General features: G+C 41.0%; 1 long non-coding RNA gene across 1 annotated transcript in view; it reads left to right on the top strand.

Annotated features, from left to right (window-relative positions):
* The first annotated feature begins 3,265 nt into the window (after positions 1-3,265).
* LOC104913457 overlaps positions 3,266-22,579 on the top strand; it is a 34,628-nt gene continuing 15,314 nt past the window's right edge. Inside the window, exons 1-4 of the long non-coding RNA XR_004161534.1 lie at positions 3,266-10,545; positions 11,111-11,251; positions 15,698-15,837; positions 16,803-17,062. This is a non-coding gene — a long non-coding RNA (uncharacterized LOC104913457). The remainder of the gene's footprint in view (positions 10,546-11,110; positions 11,252-15,697; positions 15,838-16,802; positions 17,063-22,579) is intronic.

The raw sequence follows: 22,579 nt of genomic DNA, 5'->3' as shown, positions 1-22,579 counted from the left end.
CTAAAAGGACAATGTTCCAACTTTAGAAACACATACAGTGGTAGCAGTGGTAGTGCTGTGCTTTCTAATTACAGGAAATTAATTTGACTCTTAATTTACATGAGATTACATTAAAAAGAAGTTGTTTATAAACTCTGTAGTGCTGGTGTCTCTGAAACAGATGAAGTGATCCTTCAGTTACAAACTTCTCAAACAGGGACGGTCTTTTCTGTGTGCTTTGGAAACCGTCTAGTGAACAGTTTGCATTCAAAGTGAAGGTGATAAAAATAGAATGAAGAAGGTTCCAGAAATTCCACTGGGGAAGGTGTTTGCAAGGATTAAAAAATCTCTGATGCTTCCCCAACAGAGTGCAGATGTGCCAGGGCTTGCTTTGGTGGGGTTTGTGGAAGGCTGGCAAAATGCTGGTTTGATAATGACTTGCAGTGGTTCCGTGGAATTTCTTTGTAACTCTTAGGAAGAATTGTTATCTAACCACTGTACTTTGGAGCACCTGTAATGGAGGCTGGAGACGTGAATATTGATTATTGTCAGCCAGTGCAGATTCTCGTTTGAAACAGTCTGTTTGGATAAGAAGGAAAAATTATGTAATAACAATGTTTTTCACAGCTGAAGCACTGGCTATTAGTGCAGCATTTATTTTCTGTGCCTTTTGGAGCAGTTATTTCTTTTCCTTTCTCTGCTCAAAAGCATTTTCAATCTGTTGTTATTACTATTCCTAATACCAGGACAAGTGTTGTCGGAGCAATTAGGAGTCCTGAGCCATTTCAAAGGCTCATTGCATTTAGTTTAGTGATGTCTTCTGCAAGAGTTTACCATCCATCCACAGTTTAGTAGCCACTAAAAGTTAGTGGAAGAAATGGAACTACTCACAGAGAAGAGAAACCTGAGGGCAAGGGAAGCATTGTGTGATTGTGCAGCTGTTCTGGTGAGATGAGGTTTCTTGAAGCTCTCAAATGTTTGGTGCGTTGAACGAAATTGCATACTTTGAGAGCACTGCTGCCTCACGGATTAGTACTTGTGTGCGGAGTGGCAGATGACGTGCCACAGCCTTTCTGTTTCAAAGTCTTGCTGCAGTGCAGTCTACATGCTAGTGCTGCTGCCTTTCAACCTGCTTTCCAAGATGTTTTTTGCTCACTGCCCCAGTTCTTTTTGGAGCCTTCCACTGTAATCCTGCTTTCAGTCAATACAGTAGAACTGGGGAAAGCCTTGCAGTGCAGAAATCTGCACCAGTGTTGAATCCTCACATGACTTCCAGTCAGTTGATCTCTTATACCTCCCGTCTCCCTGCAACCAGAACTCTGTTGCTTCTGCAGAATTAATCTACTAGCACACAACTCATTTCAGACAAAGAAGCGACTTAATTTTCAGCAGAACTCCTGGCACACCACGAAGAAGCCCATCTGCTGCTGGGTGCCTGCTGCATGTGCATCCCTGCCCCAGGTGTCAGCCAGAGCGCGGCCAAGCCGCCTCCGTCCCCATGGCAACCACACATGGCGTCACCATGGCAACTCCCTGCACCACGCGGGATGGAGCCCGGCCCAAACCCGTGCGGCAATCCCACTTGTTAAAGCACTTGGAAATTGAGAAAAAAAATTGTAAAAAAGAGAAAGGAAAGGCAGCATTGAAAAGCGTTGCCATTTCTGCTGAATAACACACAAGATGGATGGCTGCTGAGATTGTAGTGTTTTTGTCTTTGCTGTTGCATTTGAGAGGGAAATGCCTTCATGATGATCTTTCCCTTTACTTGTAAAATAGAATAAAATAGGGGACATGTGTAGTGCATATGTGTAGAAATTATGAGTACAAAAACACATGTATGTCACAGTGGGAATAGTGAGTGTGCCCATGAATAGCAATATAGCGCGCTGTGTCTCATGCTTTCAATTTAGAATATGCAACTGAAAAAAGTTAGCATAAGATGGGGTGGTTTAATTCCTTATATGTAACCCGTTTCTCTTTTGTGTCTATTCCTGTGTGTGTTTGAATGCATGCGTGTATGTGCTTATTTCAGTAGTCTATTTTTAAGTTATTAGTTTTTAAAGAACAGTAATCTTAAAATACGGTTGACATTTTGCAATGCGGAATGTATATTCCTTCTTGCTCTTCTAATTGCCGTTGGGCTATTTCTTGTTTTCACATCATTGTACACATCTGCTGTATCTGCACAGCAGAGGAAGAAGAGACATGAGCACCTGTTGCAGGTGGGCAGGGTTTCACACCGCTGTCCTCCAGGAGAGGGGGAGAGGAGCACAGGGCCCAGCAGTGCAGCAGGCCGAGGGGTTTTCTCCTGCCTTCTCTTCCTGGGGAGCTGGGCCACAGTCAGTTTGACAAAGGCACATTGTCAAGTACATGTAGAGGATTATGTAGGAAGTTGGAATTAGAAGACTGAAATTACAGCCTGTTTAAATCCTAACCTGTAATTCAATTTGACTATACCTCAGTGGTTTCAGTAGTCAGAACGCAGAAGGGCATAATTTGAAGGCAGTTTGTAAATGAGTAAAAGGCGGCTTGTCCCTGGCACACGGAGCAGACCTTCGGGCCGGCTGCAGGGCCTGCTGTGCTCTGCCCCAGCATCGCCTCAGCCCGGCGGTGTCCTGCTGCCATGTGGGCTCTGCGGCTGGCTCGACCGACCCTCAAGCTGCAGAACTGCTGCTCTGTGCTGTATGGAAGAGTCCCTTTCCAAAGGTTCTCACTGAAAATTTTGAGAAAAATCAGAGCAACCCTTCTTGAGACTCACTTCCTTAGATAAAATATATCACAAATACACCTTTGAAGATCCATCTTAATCATTTCTGTTCTAACTCCAGAGTGTCTTTGGTTTAATACTTTAAATGTAGCTTAGCATAGCGAGGAGTGAGTTGTTATGGCTTACATATGTTTCTAAGGAAATACAAAGTTCTGAATGTTTGGAAACTTCTATTGTGCTGAGTAAGTTCTCTTCTTTGTGGCCATTGTTGTCGCTTCATCTTTTTAAAAATTTATTTATTCATTTGTATTTGCTTCTTTCCAATCAGCAGCTCTGCATTCAGTTGGCATTTTAAAAATATTTTCCTGTTACTTTCAAAAAATGTGGTCCAGCCTGCTAGTGTTTCAGCTACAGCAGTGTAAAACTAATTGGATGTATTCAGATCGAACCTAGGCTGCAAATAACCAGGCAGGTCTAAAAGTGTTTGGACCTGAAAATATCACTCAACAAACCCCACGCACAGCTTTAAACCATGATATTTCCTTACTCCTTACATTTTTTATTTAATTTTATAGGGCTGTTGCTGTTCTGTTGTGGTCTCTGTATGTATTCAGATAGTACTCTTGACCTTGGCCAAGATGCAATGTGAACCTCCTTTGTTTCTCGGAGTTCACTGTGCTAAATTTTTATAGCAAATGTTCAAGACAGTTTACCGGGATTATGTGCAAGTTTTTCACCAAACAATTATGCACATCTGCTATGGATTTGTCTTTTTTATGCTATGTGAAAATGACTGCTACTCCACGGTTGTCACTAAAAAGACATGATAAAAGTTATGTCTGAAGCTGTGGATGTTCTGACAATATTTCAAAATATATTTGAGGTTTCTTAATGATATATTCGTATATTCAGAAAAGTAATAGGGTTTGTGTGTCATTTTTTTGTACATTTGGCTCTCAGCTATGTTAGTTGAAGACTGTTACTAAATGCTCGGTCTGCAATACGTTTAATATTTGGTAGTAAGAGATGAACTGTAGCCAACAATACATGATGTGTTTTTGTGCGCACACACCTGTTTTTTTTTTGATGCAGAGGGTCACCATGCATCTTCCACATGAATTCTATACAGATCACCGCAGTTCTCCTAGAGCTTGGGAAGTCCCTGAGGCTGGCAGCAAAAGGTTGTGGCTACTGCAGGGCTTTTCTGTGTTCTGGGGTTCTGAGGCAGCTGAGGAGCCAGCAGTTAGTCCTGGTTGAAGGAATGCTATCAGTGACCCCTCTCTCAATCCAAAATAAAACACTGTTAAGGTGGAAGAGCCTACGCAAGGAATGACATAGTCTGCTGTTACACTAGCTGGTGTGGATGCATAATAGGATCCATTACCTTATTTCAGGCAATTAATCATTTGCAGTAACTCTGGTTGGTGCACACTACCAGTCACCTGACAAGAAAGCGATTGCATAGCCCTCTTCAGACTACAACTGTATTCAGCCCTGAAAGTACTATTTTGACCTTGGCTTCCTCTTTCCCAACTGGATTCAGAACAGCACAGAGTTTTATTTTAGCAATGGTAAGCTCAGGACTGATTATATTCCCTTCTGGTGCTAGTGAGAAAGCCTTACTATGACCACTTGAAGCATTAGTTTCAGAAAGACTCTGACTAAAATTCATTCTCTCTGGTGGAAGCCCTTCAGCTCCATCCTGACAAACCAGCAGTATGGACGTGCTGCAGGTGTGCCAGAGACTTACATGCTCAAAAGCTCTTGCAGAAATTCCACACTGAGGCCCATCCTGTCTGTTCCAGATGAGTGCCTGGATTTCTCAACCTTGCAGGCGGTGCACACAGCCTGCAAGTTCCAACTCAAGGAAGAGCAGAACTTGCTATGTACTCGTGTGCTTGAGTGACATCGAGGGGACAGGGCAGCCCCAGCAGGGCCTGGGCACATGGCCTGCAGGTGAGCTTCCAGTGCTCAGGGAGAAAGTCAGGTGGAGGACAGCAACACCTCGGCTGCTTTCAGAGCAGCACAGACCTGGCTAACGTGCCAGGCTGCTAATTGCCTGAGAGAAGGCTCTATGGCACTGTACGTCAATAGTTCATGAAAAACCCTGCCTTTTGTGAAGGCAGAAAGCAGACGAAGCAAATCCACTGAATTTTACACAGGTCTACCACAAGCACATGGCGTAGCCATGGAAAAATTGGGTTGCAAGATCTCAGCAATTTTCATTTGTAGTCTCTAGTTCAGCATACTGCAAGGTTGGACTTCAGGTCGTGATGACACCTCATGTAAGTGTAAAGTGTATTGGTTTTAATGAGCTATTATCCTCCATTCTGGTTGTAACTGTGTAGGTCTCAAATAATGCAGTGTGCCAAATAATTTGTTTCATCTGAAAATTAAATGAGAATTTTAAACATCTGAGAAAGGTAATAGACTGTGTATATTTTTGTGGTGATTTTTTGCACATCTTTATAATTCAGACATAAATGAGGATGACTCTGTGGCACATAACTGTAACAAGTGCCTTTAACTACGTTATGAAATGTCTCCATGGCAACATCCTTTTGCTCATCGTATTTATAGTGAGAAAAAGAAAACAAGCAAAAATAATACTAACCCTGAAACCTTTCTGAAATCTAAGGGTTGAAAGGTATCTGAAGTCAAGATTCTGATCCTTAGATCACGTTACCAGAGAAATAAGAACTAGAGGTAAAGGCAGAATGTTCCTTTCGATTTTAGCTTTATATGAAAATACCAAGACACTGTGACCAATTACAACTTGTTTTTAACAGAAGAAAGTTAGAAAAAGGATGGTGTGTTTGCTGGCTCATCGTAGAGCTGACCATGCTGAGTCAGACACACAGGCATAGCCCCAGAGAGCCAGAGGAGAAACCCCTCTGGAAATACCCCTTCAAACATCCTCCTTGTACTTTGGTACCATGTAAACGCGACTCAGAATGGACTGGAATCCTCCTTGTCGGGGCTTTACGGAGCTGCAGTGTTTTACCTGTTCTCTTGCTACCTTCGTTCTGTAAAGTCTTTTGAAATCTTCAAAATGCTCGGGTAAATTGGGAAAAATAATTGTGAAAAGGGTGTGTAAGGATATCCACACTGAAGAACGGCACTGTAAGTGCTCCTCTCAGTTTATCCACAGCTGAAGAATCTTCTAAATAATGATTCAGAACAACATTTGATTCCTGGCTCTAATATCTGTTCTTGCATCCCTACCCATTCCCCTACAGTCTCCACAGCCCTGTTTTATAGGAACATTTGATGATTGAATCTGAAAGATGAGCCCAATCTCAGCGAAAGGTTCAGCTACAGCTCAAGGCAACAGCAGTGTCTCAGGCCACCAAAAATGGGCAGATTCTTAGATAATTCACCACCTACAAATTCCTTGCAGCTGTGGCAAACTGTGTGGATGATCTGGATGTCTAAGCAGTCATTTTTACTTAGGTATGAATACAAGGTCTAGAATTCATCTAATTATTTTAGGAATTATTTGACTTACTTCACTCCAGTTCATTCCCATTCATCTAACTATTTCAGAACAAGTTCCTTGTTTATGTTCAATATAAATAGGGAAGGAAACCAAGGGAAAATAAAAGGATTCTGAATTAAAACCAGAAAGTATTTTTAATCCTTCGTGAATTATTCATTAATACTTCCCACAAAACACCTCCTGCATTCTCCAAATGTTCTATAAAGTGCTGCCATTTTAGGTAGATAAAGGCAGGATAAAATAACTGCATTAAGCAAAACTCCTTTTTTCTCACAAAAAAACTACTATATAGTGACTTTTCACCCATTGTCTTCTGCAGTGGAAATAAATCCTTTAACTGCCAAGAGAGAAAATGCTGTAAACTGGGATCTGTACAGGAGCTTGAGCAGTGGGACAGATTTAAGGGCCCTTGTGTGCATGTATGCGAAGGACTAGAGAATAGAAGTTCGTTCTCAATCACTTCTTTGTGATCCTGTTCATAGAGAAACAAATGTGGTACTGATACCAAAGCAAATAGATGTTCAATCCTTACATTGTGTCCATCAGTGTTCTGCCCACAGCAACATGAGTGAAGTGGAACAGGGAAGAGTTCGAAGGTGAGGCCATAAGACCTGGCTGGAGTGATGACATCTACATCTGCCAGACAGAAGTCTAAAATTTGTCAGAGATGGAATTTGCTAGACATTAAGTTTAAAAGCGGACAGTGAACTTGTTCAAGTTTGGCTTCCTTTCTTACTCTTAAAGATATTTTCTTTATAAAATCAGGTGCTCTGATAGAGCAGGTTTTTCGATCGTTCCCCAAAAGTCTTTTCAGAATGGAACATTTTTTTCAACATGTTAAACTTCCTGAACCATCTTAATTCTTTATTGTTACTCCAAACCCAGCACAACAGCTTCCTGATCTGTGCACTTAATCTAGTAAGTTACGATGATCCCACTGTGGCACTCACTTGGAGCAAAATGTTTTCTGCTTGCACATATAACCCAAATCTTACACTGCAAAGCTGTGTTAAGTAGGAACAGCACATCAATATTCTCTGCCTTTAGACTTTGCTGCTGCTTCAGAATTAAATGCACAGAGTGCAGATGGTGATGAGGAAGTCGTCGTGCCCATCATTTAGGTCATGGGAGGAAACAGGCAGCCAATGCAGTGAGCAGGAGGCAAGGTCTGTACTGGTTTGTTTTGGAAATAATGAGCAGCACTTACCAAATCTGTCTGTGCAGGGGAACATGCAGCAACCTTGATCAGCAATCAGAACTGTCTCAGGTATTCAGAAGGGATGGCCTTACATAAGGAACATTGAGCGTAAACCAACACCCTCCTTTAATACTAATATTTCCCAGACCAGGGCTCTCACACACCAGTACAGTCCTTGCTGAGGGTAGGTTGCCCTTGACTACTAAAACCTGAAACCTTGAGCTGCCTAATACAAGACACGAGAAAGAGGAAGAGGAAGAGAGAAAGCTTTTTTGTTCTGAGTATGTTCTTGGCTATGCAGAAAGTGCATATTTTGCCATTTTGATGCCCCGAGTGATCAGCAAAGCTTAATTGTTTGCTTAAGCAGCCTTTGGAGCTGTCAGAGCAAGCAAAGCTATAAATTGGCAGGGCTGGCCAATGCAGTTGAGCAGCAAAAAGACTTTCAAAGAGATGATTTTGCTCCCAAGTGCTTATTGTCAGCTCTTTGAGTTAAACAGATCTTAACAACCCAAACAAAAACTCCACAGGGGAGCCTTTTACAAACAAAGGAGCCATGCTCCAGCTACATCAAAGCTTCCAGGCCTTTCTAACCTCCGGGGGCAGCTTGTTTCATCTGTGGCCCCTAACGCCATGCTAACGTCAGTCTTCCCGCCTACCAGCGAACCGTTTTTCTGGAGTTTCCTGATCGAGCTTGAAGCTGACTTCATTTAAGGAACAGCCTTGCTTTAGGCAGAGCACAGCCACCCCTCTGACAGAGCCCCGCTGCCCCATGGAAGGTCTGTGAGCGCCGTGCTGTGGAGGTGCTGGGCTGGCCGTGCTGGCCCAGCTGTCTTCTGGGCAGGCTGGAGAGTCGTGGGGCAGCTCTGAAGATAAGATGATGCCATTTATTTTTGTCTTTTCTCATTTCCGTTTCTGTACCTCAGCCCAGTGTAAATAAGAGATAGTAATAAGAGATTGAAATTTCTAAAATGTTCGTGCCAGTGAAATTCCAAGCAGGTTTAAGAAGAGCGTTACTTTTAGCGTGTTTTTTGGTGTGGTTTTGTTCAGAATATGGCAACATTAAAATTGCAGCGACAAGGGTGATGTTCAGGTAGCTGTGAAGAACTACAACAGCTTATCAGGAATAAAATTGTAAATATTCATAAAAATTGTTAATAGCCCCACAAAGGATTTAAAGAATGTGTTTTTTTCGTGCAATTGTTAAGAGACATGTCCAGGGCATTTCATGCCCCATACTCTTCATGGTCTGATAACATCACTGCTCTTTAGTCCTCTTACCTATATGGCCTTTTCAGACAACATTTTGCTGCCTGGAATAAACTGAGAAGCTGTGAAGACCTTTCCTTGGTCTTCTCATCTCAGTACCTTCCGTTTTCATAAGCCAAATGGGTGATTGTGTAATCTTAACAGTAGTACAGACTTAAAAATATCTTTTCACCCAGGATCATCCTGCTTTTCATTGTGACTGTGTAGGCTGAAGAATTCTGCCTTTGACATTGTATGTAAAGGATTTATTTCTGTCATCCACCGGAACATGCCATACATACTGATTCCTCCTGAAACCTCCATGGCTGGTTACATTTTTAACAATGTCTTACAGACTGCAAAGTATCTGACATGTCAACCAAATGCTTATTGTATTAAATGAAAAATTATTTTTGATCCTGTCACATCTAAAATAAGTTGAAGGTGCAGGCTCCAGATTCTTCCAAGTACTGCATTTTCATTCCCTTTGTCCCACTACCAAGTGTTTGGTCCAGTTGTCAGATGGAGGCAGAGGGGAGTGAGCACAAGAGCAAATGTTGCTTTTTTTCTGCTGGATAAAGTCTTCTTTAATTGTGTGGAAATGGACAGTTGTCACAGTTCGGAGAAATAGATTTCAGTGGGGCAAATGACATCAAGGAAAAGTGTAAGCTTCCTGTGATGGCGACTGCAGAGTGGCACAGGAAGGATGCAGTCACTCCTGCGCCCTCAGCACAGAGCCTCGCTCGGCTTCTCTTCCCGATTTCCCGGCGCTGCCAGAGGGCCGGGCGGCAGCATTCCTGCCCCAGGCACAGCAAGGCCACTTCTCCCATCCTCACCCCTCTGGTGCATTTGGTGGAAATGAGACTGGCTTGTTGTAAGCTCATTTCATTTTTACAATTTTGCTCTTTGTCTGACAGGGCAGTATCGTAATTTAAGAGGAATTTTAATTATTACAGAATATTCCTCTAGCTTATATGTTTTTGTACTCTTTTTGGCTTTTGGGTTGTTTTTTGTTTCTTTTTGTTTGTTGATGTGTTCGTAATAAAGAATGAATTGCTGTGACTCTGAAGTGAAGACTTTACATCCAGTTCCAGCTTCCAGTGCATATTGTTTGTGCTCCCAGCAATTTTGCTCCCAGCCTAACTCATCTCTGCTGGAATACCAGATGTGGGCATGTTAAATTTAGGATATCTGTAAAGCTTTGTGTGCCTTTCGGTAGGTAGTGCATGGTTTCAAGTGCCAATAAAGTGTTTTCCAGCTGGCCATTGGAAATTCCACTGTCACCGATAAAGCTGAAGCAGACTTCTAACTTGAAGAGAAGTCACGTTGTGAAGAGAACTCACAGAAGAGTGTCAGAGGCAGAAACAGGTTTAGGTGGGTTTGAGAGGTGCCAGAGGTCCAGAATTTTATGCTCACCAACTCATCCCATTTGCTTCAGTTTCACTGTGCTGTAAAGCCACAGGAACTCCATGGTTACAGCTGGGGTTTGACCACTACAAATTTTTCACTGAATGGATTACATCTTTGGCTTTAAAGTTCATACATTCTAAATCTGAAGCAGTTAGGAGAGAAGTTTCCCTGCTGCCAGAATGGCAGTTGTTGAATTATAAATGCATACCCCATCTTCTAGAAAGAGCAGACTTGAAAATCTGGCACTAAATAATCTGATTTCCATGAAAGATAGCAGGGGAGAGTGTTCATGTTTTAGCTTTGTTTCTGTGAAGAGGGATGTAACAAAATACCTGGGAAAGCTGCAGTGATTACAGTACCGTAATTCTATAGAAAATATGTTCTATGCTATTAATGAAATCCATTTTTTCTTGCAGCATTGATGTCTCTCATTGTCTGATGAAGGATACTTGCCTCTTTCAGTGCCGAGGGTAAACAGTCTCATAAAAACCTGCCCAGCACCTTCTGGTATGCTTTTTATGCTGTGTGTGGCACTAATCTTATTTGTTTCTCACTGTTCAAAGCATCTCAGAAGAGAAATAGTTATCTCACAGACTTTTCTGTCTCATTTATCACTCACGACTGTCTCTAAGGGCTTCACAGTGACTAATTAATTTAACTTCACAAACTCTTGCAAGATAAGGGATGGCATTTAATTGTGGCACAGAGAGATGAAGGTCAAAAGTTTCTCCAAACTTGGAAGTGCTGTACTGAGATGCTCTCAGCATGGTGTTTGGAACAATACAGCATTTTATGTTCAAATTACAAATTGTTATTTGTCTTAGTTGGAATAAATCGTGCTCAGCATTTCTGTCAATTAGAGTCTAAGTTCAGGACAGATATCCATAAAATAAGAAATGGACAGTTGTGAAAATATGCTGTCTATAATTGCCTCAGTCAGTGAGAGGGTGAGAGGACGGCAAAAAAGTTTTCACAGATGCAAGGCTATAATGTGATGGCACACTATAATCTCAGACAGCATTTAATGTTCAGGATGTTTTCTTCTCCAGCAGCTCTTCTGTGTCATTTTCAGAGATCACCTCCTCCAAGCTCGAGAGTGGTCCGTCTTGATGAGCAGGAAAGTGTGGAAAAGCCGTGGGAGGCCTGTATGGGTGAAGGATCTCTTGACTGACCTTGGCCATAAAGTAAATGCATGCGAGACATGGAGGCAGAGGTGAGTGGCCCAGGAGGAAAACAGAGGTGTCCAAACCTGCAAGGATGGGGTTAGGAATGCCAAAGCCCACCAAGAGTTGAATCTGATTGCAATTCTGAAGGGCAACAAGAAACACTTCCAGCTTCCTTATCCAATTCTATTCTGTCTCTATCAGCTCAGTCTTCAAGACGTCTTTCAGTTCTGTCATTCCCTTCTCCAGAGACCTTACCAGTCAGTATAATTCCTTGCTCCATCCTCTTTCCCTGGACTGTCTTTCCCTTCCTAGTAGCTGCATCCCAGATTAGTTTCCTTCCCTTTGGTTCTGACTTCATTCCCATTGCCTCTTCCCGTGCCTATGCCCCACTTGTTTTACTGAGCTAAACTAAATGTTTTTACCGGGCTGAAGTGCTCCATCTGAAACTTTCTGTAGATAAATAAGAGTAGCCTGAAGCAGAAAGCACAGAAAATGCAGCTCACATGGTTGAAGTTTTATCGGTGCTTTAAGCAACGGAAAATATGATTTTATGAAGTGTTAAGCGACCTTAGGGACAAACCCACTAACATGCAATAGCATATTTTTGAACTGTCCAGGATTCTCAAATACTGTCCCAAACAGAATCATAGGTGATGTCAACTATAACACAGAATAGCTTATATTTAAAAAAGGATTTTTCTTCGGGAAATGAAAGAAAATACTGAAGCGATATTTATCATTACACTTTCCTAATCTTAATGACTAAAATATTGAAAAACAAAATTTGTAAACAAATAGTGCCCAAAAATTAACATAGAGTGACACTTAGCAGCAGAATCCCACTGCATCAGTGCATAGTTGCTGGAAGCCAATATTTGGAGCTCATATCTGCAACTGTAGAGTTGCATTACTAGTCTAACCTAACAGAATATAAACTACTCTATTAAAATTTTTCAAGAAAAATAGTGAAACGACAGTATTTTTTTAATAAGTTGACAGTAAATTTATAGTTTAAATTATTTCCATGGTACTGTTCACATATATAAGCATTTATAAGTAAAGAAATCCTGCAAAATATGATTTTTGGGATGTTGCTCAATAGCTGACAAGGATGAAGTCAACTGAAATGTATTTTTAACCAGAAGATAAATCCTGTTTGAAAGCTCTGTAAAGGATCCTTATAAATTTTGACAAAAAGTGTGAATTCATTTTATTCTCTAGACCTCAGATTGGCTTCTGACCACAGGAAAACTGGTGTAAATCTGGAATACCTCCTTTGAAACCAGCTAAGACTTTCAGAATTTATGCTTCCATATCCAAGAGAAGGATTTATCCGATGGGCTCAAAGCCAGCTCTCTGGAGCAGGAGACTAAGTTTGGCTGCACAGGGGAGAAGCTGTGGCAGCTGGCCCAGCCTTTCTCCCAAGAAGATGTGTTAGGCTCATCACCAGATCCCTTTGGGCATTCAGCATCATGGGAAATAGCCAGACTCTCTTCTGAGTGGCAACTGTTTTAGAGAGCCATCTGAAGTCACTCTTACGAGGCTCAGAGGATATGGCCACCACCTAAAAGTCCCTTACTAGTTTCTTGGCCTATTGTTTCAGGGCTGCTGTGACTTGCTCTCAGACCTCACTCTTTTTGTAACATAATTTGTGACTACAAGCAGTGCAACAGGAAAGGGAAAAGATGACAAATATGCTAAGCATAACCAGCCATACACTTAAAAATCTAAACATCAGACTGTTCCCTAGCTATGTGATTACAGGCAGCTTCAAAGAAAAAAGGCACATTTTCAGTAAATACGTCGTATTTTGTTTGCACTACCTTTGCTTGAAGGACAGTCTGCAGGAGCACAGCAAACTGGTTTTAAACAGACATCAACCAGAGTTTGTGGCTCATCACTTGGGAGTTCCCATGAGATATACAGAGTCATCACATGGGAAAGAATAAAAGTACAAACATAGATGTTGCATATCTTCAGCATTCTCTTCTTTCCTTCCCAAGACCCTGAGGGATGGTCCACCCAGCCATGCTCCAGTGTGGTGGGACACAAGAAGAGCCATCCTCTGACACATTCCCACTTCCTAGCTCTGTGAAATTACTGTTGGAAAAAGATCAGGAGGAAATCCTTTTGCTTCATACTGTCAGTACCATAAGGGGAATTGCAATGGTTGTGCTGGATGGCTGATTTAATAGATACAGCTTAAGACCTTCCTGCCCCACTGCTGCTGTCTCCTCTTCTGGGAACTGCTCTCAGATGCTGTAAATGTCTCCTCCTTCGGCCTGTGCTCTGAACTGGATCCCAAACTCCTGGTCTTCCTCCACAGTGCTAGAGAACAATTTCAAAACCAGTTCATGTTCCTTTACTAGCATGATGCAGATTTAAATGAGGTGCTCACTCCTCCTTTTGAGTACCACACTGGTGTAAAGTGGATTGTCTGCATGCCAGCTGCCAGCTGGAAATTCAAACTGACTTATCCGCCTCCTTCTTATGGCCTTATTCCTTTCCCTTTGGAAGGGAAGGGCATTCTGTGTGCTGGACACAGCACATCTGTTACTAAAACCTCAAGTTTATTGGCCAGTCAGATCCAAAAGTTTCTGCAATCAGAAGCTTTCCATGCAGTGACTTTTAGAGGAGACCCTAGTAATCAGAATCTACAGGTCCACTTCATACAGGATTTCTGAGAGGACAGAAAATTAGGCAACTTGAAGATGAAGAGAAATAAACTATTTTTCTAGTCATAAGATGCCATCAATGCCTTTTTTTAAATACCTGTGTAAGAGAGAACCTATGCAAAGTAAGAGTTTCCCAGAACTCTACATCTTATAGCCCTTGGGTAGCACTTAAACAGAAAAAGAGTGAGGGGTGACCAGAGCCAGCCAAAGCCTCCTTAAAGCTGAGGGGAGGTGGCCACCTCAGTGGCGAGGATTAAGGGTAACGCGCGGCTGGCACGGCGAGGAGCGGGTGAGGAGGGCGGGGCCGGGCACCCAGCGCTTGGGAAGCCGTGCTGCTGGGCAGTGCTGCGGTGCCGCGGCCGAGGACTGGAGGATGTCAGCAGCATCCTTAAAATGTTCAGATCTGTGGTAGTAGCAGTCCTGTGTGTTTTTCAGAGCTCTGGCAGAGGAAACAAAAGCAGGAAAGCTACGGCTGTTTTACAGTCCCTGGCAGTTTGCTGCCATGGGTAACAGCCACCCACATCGGCTGTTCCACATGAGGACCCCCCGAAAACCAATCACTGACAAACAGCCTCCCTGAATCCAGGCAACTTTATCATTGTCTTATTTTCTAAAACATTTTTCACCCTAAATAAAAAAGCCCAAGATGATAAAACCTGAAACATCTGACTTGTGTGTTCTTTTTAAGAATTTTCCCTTTCTGTAGCTTGTTAGCCTGTTTCTGGGCAACAGCAGCTACTTGTTAGCTTTTTTGTTCCCCTTCTTCCTTCTTCTGTCACTGTTCTTTGTACATACTAGTGATAAAGATAGCACATTCAAAGGATTTGTTGCAGTGGACATAGTCGATTCTTTGTGGGTGGAAAGAAACATTTTACACTTCCTGTTCACAAAATAAGAGATTTCTTATTTCATTCTTTTGAACTTTTGGCTTAGATAAATAAATGAGAAAAAAAAGCAAAAAAGCAAAACAAACCAAAAAAAACAGGAAGGATACAATAAAGAGTATCTGGTAGCCAAAAGATGAGCAGTGACCAATTTTCATTTGCATTCTAGAATAAATTTTTATACAGCAGAAAGGACAATCAGAATTGGAGCCTGAGGATTCCCCTGTGAGTAATTTAAACTCCAGTTAAATTCTCTGCAGTCTGTGGTAAACCATTTTACCTCTGGCAAGTAGTTCCTAGTGTCCTAATACCTAAAAAAGTATGTTTGCATTTATTATCTCCCCCTAATATCAGAATGAATGTGGCTGTATTTGATGCTTGAAAGCCAAAGGAGTAACTTAAATCTGAGAAACTGTTTTCTTGGATTGTGAATGGAAAAAAAAAAAAATCAAACTTTGTTTCTCACGTTAGAAAAACTTCCTGAGTAATTTCACAGGTTTTCATTTAACAGATGTAGCCTCACAGTAATCAAATCCTCAGCACAGGTATTGCAGTCTTTAAGCATGAAAGAAGAAATGTAAGAACATACCCTGCCAGAGATGGGTATTAGCTGCTTTTCTGACTGTTTCCATAAATTGCTATAGACTGAGAAAACTCCTGCACACCCCCTGCAAAAAAAACTCTTCCCACCACCACCACTCAGCAGCTAGGTGGGGCCATGGTTTTAAATCAGACTCAGCCAATCCTAGCCAACCTAGAATGGGAAGACAGTGAAGTACGTAAGCATTAATTTAATCAAAATTGCATTATGCTCACACTTACTTTACTGAGAATTCAAAGATTCTGAGAATTAATAGATACTCAAAACTTTTTGCTACTATGCCACTTTGCCTTTTCAGCATAATAATAGGTGTTTATTTCTTATCCCCTGCAGATTTTTTAAGTACTAAGGAGCGCTGTAATGCAACTGCAGTGGAAGAATGCAAAGCAAGAGCTCAAGGAATGTGAGCATGGTCAATTCATGTTTTATTCATATGAATCACAGTGTTTTTCTATGGAATTATTAAACTACAGGTTGGTGTTAATCTACAGTTTGTTAAATAAATGTAATTGTTTACTGGAATGCCTAAGGAAGGGGTCAATACCCCCTCCACCCTCGCTTAGCATGGCTCTTTGAGTAGGAACCCAGAGTAGTCCTAGCGCTGACAGCTCCTCTATCCCTCACCCTCATATCAGCACATGCTTCATTCTCCACTTTTCTGTAAGGTAAAGCAGACTGGAGAGTTGTCAAGCCCCTTAGGAAGCATATGCTGTAACCTTATTAATAGGATGTGAGAAAGTGTGGCTCTTAGGAGCAGCGTCCCCTCAGCTGCTGTTGTAGCAGTAGGGTCTTGGCATTTTAGCTTAAATCTAAGCATTTTCAGCTTAAGGAAAGGCCGAGAGACCTTCTCTTTAGAAAAATTACTTAGAAATATTTCTTCATAGAATTCTTACAGAAGGAATTCTGGCTGTCACCAGTGGCGCAACAACAGGGAAAGAACAAGAGTATTTTTTCCTTCCAGTACCTAAAGGGGCCTACAGGCAAGCTGGGAAGGGACTTTTTATAAGGGTGGGTAGCAACTGGATAAGGGTAAATGCTTTTAAACTGGACAAGGGTAGGTTTAGACTAGATGTTTGGAAGAAATTCTTGACTGAGGGTGGTGTGACACTGGAATAGGTTGCCCAGTGAGGTTGTGAATGCCCCTCCATGGAAGCATTCAAGGGCCAGGTTGGGTGGGCTTTGAGCAAGCTGGTCTAGAGGGAGGGGTCCCTACCTTTAGCAGGGGGGTTGGAACTAGATGATCTTAAAGGTTCCTTCTATCCCAAACCATTCTGTGATTCTGTGATTTTCCAACTAACAAATTTGTTGATGAGTGTTAGCACTGCAGCTGCCAGGTAATAATCAGTTGATAACCCAATGAATACAAAATTGCTAAATAGGAAATACTATGTGGAAATCACAGGTGTTCTTGTATTCATTCTTACTTTCCTGTTTTTAGAACTGCAGTACCTATGCTGAAGCACAGCCCTTGATTCTGAGTGGATTTTGAGTTTTACACCTAGATTTAGCTCTTCTGAAAAGTGAAAGTAATTTTTTTTTTTTAATACAATGAAAATGTGCAGTTAACATAGAAAATCACAATTTGAAGAGTGACTGTAAGCAAGACATGCTCAAAACCTGTTGGCATTCCTAACAATGATGCAGCAAAGTGGAAATACGCTGCAAAGGGAGAGGACACGAACAGAAATACTTTAAACAGTAAGTAAGACCCAGACTGGAGTACAATGCTGCAAGAATTAAGTATGCTTACTGTTTCTTTGAAGTCTAAATTATTATTATGTTACTTAAAGCCTCTTAATATTTAAAATGTACTTGTTCTAAAGAAGAATTTCAGAGGTTCCTGTGTTGCTGGCTGCTTCATGTAAACATTCTAGATCTGCTGTATGGACAATTTCTGTTTGCAATTATAACTGTATGACAGAAACACGTATCATTGGATTATGAATTAAAATTGCATTAAAAATTAAAAAGTTTAAAGGGCGGTATCTACTGCCTAAGAAACCACAAAACAGCAAAGCAGTGATTAAGCCAATGATTGATCATGTGTAACTCTAAAAATCTAATTCTTTAAGATTTTTTTAAAAAGCAATGAGCACATTGTCAGTGGAATTCGTTCTGTGGCAGCTGAGAGTGATTTCTAGTGATCAGTCAGAACGATGAAAACCTAGCCAGAGAATCTATTGCCATTATTCTTCCCAAACTTGTATCCAGTAGTTTACCCACTAACTGCAGAGAATGCTGTGTCAAGCTATACCAATGCTCTGTTTTCCACTACCCTTTTTCACATTCTTTTTTTAGTTTAATTTCAAGATATTCAGTAAGCAGATGTCTCCATCTCATCTCTCACATTTCATTGAAGCTATAAATTAACTCTCAAGTTAAATGAAAGGATGTAACAGGGAATTCTCCAAAGTTTGTTCGTTTGTTTTAACAATGAAACTACTTAAACAGAGAAATCCTTGATAAAAGATTCTTTGCATTTTTGTTTAGGCAAGTGGTGGGGATTCCTCTTTGGGGGATCCTTTAAGAATACTCTGCTGGTTAAGCATCCTTCTGCACAGAAATGCAGAGGAGTGCCTTCTGAATATTAGCTGTGGACTGCATTACTTTCACTAGTTCTGATTAATGTGCTATTGCATCCCAGTAAGATTTATGAACGGTGAAGGATATGTGAATGTTGTCTCTTCATGTCAAAGAAAGAGTGTGAAGAATTTAAATAAACGTAGCATTTAGATGGTCTGCTTTTGTCAGGAGCTGATTGACTACGTCTGCCTTTCTAAAGCCTGCTTCTGTTTGCATGGTTTAAAGTGTTTTTGGAGCTTGCAGTTTCTGACACTAGTTATATTAGCCAAGAGCAACCAAGCTATTGTTTCAACAAGTGATGAAATCTTATGCTAAACAAGCTGGCTATGTTTGCATCAGCTGTCAGATAATGGCATAAGGTTTTATGGATGTTTTTAAAAGACTTATTTCTTGTAGTCTCAAGAGAGTTGCTGTAAAACATGAGCAAAGCAGGAAAAAAAAGTTGAGAAAAAGGTTGAAAAGAAATAAGGAAAATAGCTGTATCCATGTCTCTTATTTTGTAATGAAAACGTTAATGGTTATAAATAAATTATGGATTTGATACTATTTCCAAGGTTGCTTTCAATTTGGAAATTCTGGATTAAGTTTTTTATACTTTTTGCTGGCGGTGGTGGAGTTTGCCCTTTAAGTTATCTACACTGCCATCTCCAGTAATTACAGTAAAAACTACTCTTAACCACAGAAAACTAAGTTCACTCAATGGCAAGGAATGATTCTAATAATTGTTTTTAATGGTTTTAGGTGACAGAATGCTATATCCCTACTGGTTTTGAAGTAATACAAATAATAATGTGCTATTAGTTAGGGATTCTTATGGGTTGCTTCTAATTAAAAGATGGAATTTGATTTTTATTACTACTATTAAAAAACACCTGCTTTCCGTTGCTTTCTTGTTCAATCTGGTACCATAATCTTTTCATCTAGACCTACCTTATGTTATGAAGGATTTATGCTAAATCAACTTACATGTTCAGCCTTGAGGCTGAAATGAAAGATGCTTCCTTTTACAAATCATTACAAAAAAACAGAGCAATAAGAAAAAAAGTGCTTATTTCTGTAATAATTATAAATTATTCTATGAGTTGACAAGCCACTGGATATTGAGGATATTTTGATAGTCTTAAAAAAAATTATTCAGCTTTTTGTTAATTTTGTAGAAATTCTTATGTCAGTGGGATTACAGTTGTCCAGTTAGCTTTGCACAGTTTTAAAGGCCAGACTGGATGAGGCTGTGAGTATCGTGGTGTAGTGGGAGATGTCCTTTCTCATGGTAGGGGGGCTAGAATAATACAATCTTCTAAAGTCCCTTCCAACCCAAACCATTAAATGATTCTATGATTCTATGAGTTCTAGGCATGTTTGACAGAATGAGGTAATTCCTGTTGTCTTTTCTTCAACGTGTTTAACAAAAACTTATATGTCACTTGTATCATATGTATGAGTGGTACCTGGTGGTTCAGAAATAGATAAAAACTGTTATTCTTGATAAAAATTGAAAACCTGAGTTATTGCACTCAACACAAACTTGCTGTATGTTAATTTTCTCTAATCAACAGTACATTAATAATCTCAAAAGCCTTCACTGAAAGCATGGCTCTTTTTTTTATTATTTTAAAAAAAATAAAAGCGTTGAGAGGAAGGATGCAGAATACTCAGTAGCTTCAGCAGAGCTGGGTTTTTAGGCAGAGTGAGCAGTCCAGTCTCTGGTCATGCTCGTACTGTTGGGACCAGCTCTGGAGTAGTGTGAGGAATCCAAAATAGTTCTGCCAGAAAGTGGGCAGTTTCCTCTCCTGTCTGTCTCATACTATGTTCCTCATTTTGTCTGTGAATCACCAAAGATCCTTTGTGATGCATTTGTGGTGTACTTATATATCCAGCACTCACCTGTTAAACAAAAGGTGATATACAAAGTGCTGCTCAATCTGATAGCTGTTCCTGCACCATAGCCAGAAGAGATTACTTGCAAGTTTCTTTCAGTTGTACCTAGGCCTGCAGTGAAATACTATATTCACATGTTTCAGGCGAGGACTGCAGAATAGTGGCAAACAGTAGCATGAGCTAAAAGAATGCTGGCTTTTGCATAAGTCTTTTGTTCAAGTATTGGATTTCCACCTGGCTGCTCTTAACAGGTTTGTGATCAACTGAATCCACTTACAGAATTGGTTAGGCTTCTATTCAAAATGTACAGAGTATCCAGAAAGACTCACTTAAACCGTGATGGCAAACCTGCACAAGGAGAAATTTACCTGTCAGGCTGGGGCCAGTGACTGCGCTCAGTACTAAAACTTGCAGGTTTTATCCTTTGAGGCAACACTTCCCTCACTAATGAGAAAAAAAAATCTGCATTTCTCCTTCAAATGCTTCTTTTGTGATGCCATGAGATGCATCTATGGAAGCAAACAATGAAATGAATCAAAACTGTGTCATTCTGTATTTTAGAAACTACCTTACAGAAGTAAGGACAGATCTTGCCCTGAATAAGTGAATCAGTTTGAAGAACAGGGCTCTGTGGTGGACTTCCTAATTCCCACAGCCAAGATGACAACTGCTGAAAATACTACTTCAGAGAGCTCTCACAGAGTTTCTATAAAGACGCTTACATAACTCCAGTGATTCAAAATAGTTCCGGAACATGAATGTTATATGATAGGGATCGTATCTCTGACCTTGTGTGGTGATGTATGAGACAAAGTTTTGAACAGTCTCTGGATTTTGAACTCTGAAAGATCCTCACTTATATTAAATATTGGAACTGTTGTGGCAGAGTGAGGAAAAAAAAGGTGTATTGTTCTTTCGTGAACATGTAATAATCCGTCAGAGTAACAGATATTCCAAAAATAATAATGAAAGACAACTTCAGCATACTCGTTGTAGCACCTTGCATTCAGGATTTCCTAAGATAAGTCACTGACAGAGGTTCTCCAGTTCAGGTTTAGATGGTAAAACTTAATCAAAAGTGCCTTTCTCCTCTGAGGTGATGTGACCTCCCAACCAAAACTACACAATAGTATTTTATTTGTCAAATGTTCAAAAGGAAGGGAAAAAGCAGTTACAATACTAAGACAAATACTAGGTGGTTTTTATTTCTTCTCTAGGAGAATTCTAAGTGGTGCCAGACTTCAACACAGCTGTTAATCAGCTGTGCATTTAACCCTGGGCATTGCATGAAAAGCCTGCGAGAGAGCAGATTTGGGATCTATAAGGAAGAAAAGTCTTTCTTCAATGGAAACGTATTACCAACGTGTTAATATGATAGAATCTCAGAATCACAGAATGGCTTGCGTTGGAAGGGACCCCAAGAATCATAAACTAACCTCCAGATCTGGTACTAGACCAGGCTGCCCACGGCCCCATCCAACCTAGCCTTCCTTTAACACCCCCAGGGACTGAGCATCCCCAGCATCTCTGGGCAGCCTGTTGCAGCACCTCACCTTCTGTGTAAAGAACTTCCCCAACATTCAATCTAAACCTTCCCTCCTTGAGCTTAAAACCATTCCCCCTTGGCCTATCACTGTGTACCTGTATAAAAAGTTAATTCCTCTCCTGTTTACAATCCCCTTTTAAATACTGGAAGGCTGCAATTATGTCTTCTCACTTTCTTCTCTTCACCAGGCTGGGCTTGTTCTGCCCAGCCCAACTCCCTCAGCCTGTCTTTGTAGCAGAGCTGCTCCAGCCCTCTGAGCATCTCAGTGCCTCCTCTGGACCCTCTCCAACAGCTCCACATCCTTCCAGTGCTGAGGGCCCCAGACCTGGACGCAGTGCTGCAGATGGGGCCTCATGAGAGCAGAGTAGAGGGGGACGACCACCTCCCTGTCCCTGCTGGCCACCTCTCTTCTGATGGAGCGAGGATACCACTTCCTTTCCGAGCTGTAAACGCACACTGCTGGCTCATGTTAAGTTTTTCATCCACCAGGACCCCCAGGTCCTTCTTTGCAGGGCTGCTCTCAAGGAGTTCTTCTCCCAGTCTGTATATATAGCTGGGTTTACTCCAGCCCAAATGCAAAACCTTGCACTTTGCTATGTAGAACCTCATTAGGTTCACATGGGCCCACTTTCTGAGTTTGTTGAGGTTCTTCTGCATGGCAGTATAATACAGTTTCTGATAATATCTTAGCATTTTTTAGTTTAGTTCGTTTTTTAATCAAAATTATATTTTAAATCCACTTAAATATATTTCTTTATATCCTCATGCATAGAAAGTGTATGTTACTTCAAACTCAGGAAGACCTAATGTTTCCGCCAGGAGTGGAGAGAAGGCACTATTTTCAGTCACTGTATTTGGGTGAATTTTATCATGAAATAACGCTTAAAATTTTATAGTGTAGCTGGGTTGTTTATTCAGTGTTCAGACTTCAAGGTATAGTAAGTTCATGACAATAGCTTATCTTCTATATTAGCGTTTACAAAGAGAGACAGTCTCTCAACATACCTGTATCCCAGCAGCAATGACCTGACGCCCTCTGTTTCATTGTAGGAATGGGCATTAGAAATTACTTTCTGCCCAGAAGTAGACACAGAATGAATCAATTAATTACTGCTTGCCTGCTCTGACAATGATCATCAACACAATGTACCTAAGCAATACTAATGTCTAGAAACCATCTGGAACCGTTAAGACAAACTATATCTCCT

Source organism: Meleagris gallopavo, chromosome 16, assembly GCF_000146605.3.
Source record: "Meleagris gallopavo isolate NT-WF06-2002-E0010 breed Aviagen turkey brand Nicholas breeding stock chromosome 16, Turkey_5.1, whole genome shotgun sequence".
In the NCBI taxonomy this organism is placed as follows: domain Eukaryota; kingdom Metazoa; phylum Chordata; class Aves; order Galliformes; family Phasianidae; genus Meleagris; species Meleagris gallopavo.
Note: the sequence above shows the minus strand (reverse complement) of the source record. Positions and strands in the feature narration are given on the sequence as shown.